The 2,567-nt window shown below is 54.5% G+C and overlaps 1 pseudogene; it reads left to right on the top strand.

Annotated features, from left to right (window-relative positions):
- The first annotated feature begins 1,956 nt into the window (after positions 1-1,956).
- Positions 1,957-2,094, top strand: LOC132833018 (U1 spliceosomal RNA; annotated as a pseudogene).
- Positions 2,095-2,567: the final 473 nt, after the last annotated feature.

Here is a 2,567-nt window from a genome sequence, read left to right as displayed (position 1 = left end):
GCTGTGCCAGGCAGGAAGATCGCTGAGAGTCTCGCACTCCTCAGGGATACGATCGCCTACGTGCAGGACAGAGGGTTGGACGCCTGCCTGATCAGCCTGGACCAGGAGAAAGCCTTTGACAGGATATCACACATGTATATGAGAGATGTTCTCTCCAAAATGGGCTTTGGGGAGGGAATCTGCAATTGGATCAGACTGCTCTACACCAACATCGTCAGTGCAGTCTCAATCAATGGGTGGGAATCAGATAGCTTCCCAGTCAGATCTGGAGTCAGGCAGGGCTGCCCTCTCTCTCCTGCCTTGTTTGTGTGCTGCATAGAGCCATTTGCCGAGTCCATCAGGAAGGATGCGAGCCTGAGAGGGGTGACTATTCCGGGCAGCGGGGGCCTGCAGGTTAAGGCCTCCCTGTACATGGATGACGTCGCCGTTTTCTGCTCGGATCCGCTGTCCGTGCGCAGACTCATGTGCATTTGTGACCAGTTCGAATGGGCCTCGGGGGCCAAGGTAAACCGAGGCAAGAGCGAGGCCATGCTCTTCGGGAACTGGGCCGACCAATCCTCGATCCCCTTCACCGTCAGGACCGACCACCTGAAGGTGCTGGGTATTTGGTTCGGGGGGGCTGGGGCGTGCGCCAAGTCTTGGGAGGAGCGTATCAGTAAAGTGAGGCAGAAACTGGGCAGATGGAGGCTACGGTCGCTCTCCATCACGGGAAAAAACCTGGTCATCAGGTGTGAGGCACTGTCATTGCTGTTGTACGTGGCACAGGTCTGGCCTATTCCCAGAACCTGCGCCGCTGCAGTCACCCGGGCCATCTTCCAGTTCATATGGAGTTCAAAGATGGACCGGGTCCGAAGGGACTCACTATACAAAGATCTGGGCAACGGGGGAAAAAATACACCCAATGCCACCCTCACCCTGATGGCCACCTTTGTGTGTGGCTGCATCAAGCTGTGTGTGGATCCCCGGTACGCAAACACCAAGTGTCACTACGTACTGAGGTTCTACCTGTCCCCGGTGTTGCGAAGGATGGGCCTGGCCTCGCTGCCGCGGAACGCTCCGAGTAGTTGGACCGTTCCGTACCACCTGTCCTTCGTGGAGAAATTTCTGAAGAAAAACACCTTTGACCACAAGTCCATCAGGAAGTGGTCAGCACGTAGCGTCCTCGAGACCCTTCGGGAAAAGGAGAGGGCGGATCCTGTTGAGTGGTTCCCTGAGCAGACTGTCAAAGCAATTTGGCAGAATGCCTCATCGCCAGAACTTTCCAACAAGCACCAAGACATGGCTTGGCTGGTGGTGAGAAGGGCTCTACCTGTGAGATCGTTTATGCACGCCCGGACTCTCAGCCGCACCGCACGCTGCCCTCGAAGCGGCTGCGGAGGGGACGAGACTGTCACACACCTCCTTCTGGAATGTGCCTATGCAGAGGAAGTCTGGAGAGGAATGCAGTGGCGTTTGTCGAGGTTCGTCCCGAGCAGCGCCGTGACGCGGGACTCCGTGCTCTACGGCCTGTTCCCCGGGACGCACACCGAGACGAACATCAACTGCGCCTGGAGGATCATCAACTCGGTGAAGGACGCTCTCTGGGTGGTCCGAAACCTGTTGATCTTCCAGCTGAAGGAGTTGACCCCGACTGAGTGTTGCAGACTGGCACATTCCAAGGTCCAGGACTACGTGTTGAGGGACGCGCTGAAGCTTGGGGCAGTTGCCGCCAAGGCGCGGTGGGGAAAGACCACCATTAACATGTGCCTGTCTAAAGAAAAGCGGGGGGCCCATGCAGTCATTTGGGCTCTGCTGACGCCTCAGCTCAATACATGAGTGAGAGATGCACAGAGCTGTATGGAATAATGATAATTCGGAGCTGTGTATGTAAATGTGGAAATATGAATGGAATCACCTAATGTACAGTGTATCAAATTATTCTATGCATATTTTATGAATAAAGTATATTTTTGAAATTAAAAAAAAAGGTGGTTCTCCCAGGACGAGGCTATCCCATTGCACTTCGGGTGTGCTGACGCCTGCGATGTCCTCAAATGCGGGATACTCGACTGCAAAATTTGTGGTAGTGGGGGACTGCGTTCGCGCTCTCCCCTGGTTTACAAACAAAAAGCAGATTCATCAGCAGAGGGCGCTCATCTCTGTGCTTCACACAGCTTTCTATATACCACGCATCTTCAATTCAGTTTCACCTCAGTCGACAGATATGCTGCACGTCTTACACCATCCTTCCATGGGCCGTCAGTTTGGTCGGTGAGGGGGTTGGCGGGTAACAATAGCCGCGTCTCTGGGCAAAGGGGGAGAAAATACACCCAATGACCACCTTTGTGTGTGGCTGCATCAAGCTGTGCGTGGATCTCCGGTACGCAGACACCAAGTGTCACTATGTACTGAGGTTCTACCTCTGTTCTCCATCTTGTCAGCAGTCCCGTTGTGTGTGCTCCCTGCACAGAGGAGTCGGGTGGTAACAATCCAGATGTACAACCCTAACGTCCCAGCAGCAGATGTCCTGACCTTCTTGAGAAGATACGTCCAGGTCGAGGGTGAGAGCACCGATCTGGTCGATCCTT

This window comes from Hemiscyllium ocellatum, chromosome 35, assembly GCF_020745735.1.
Source record: "Hemiscyllium ocellatum isolate sHemOce1 chromosome 35, sHemOce1.pat.X.cur, whole genome shotgun sequence".
NCBI lineage: Eukaryota > Metazoa > Chordata > Chondrichthyes > Orectolobiformes > Hemiscylliidae > Hemiscyllium > Hemiscyllium ocellatum.
This window is presented reverse-complemented; position numbering and strand designations above follow the sequence as displayed.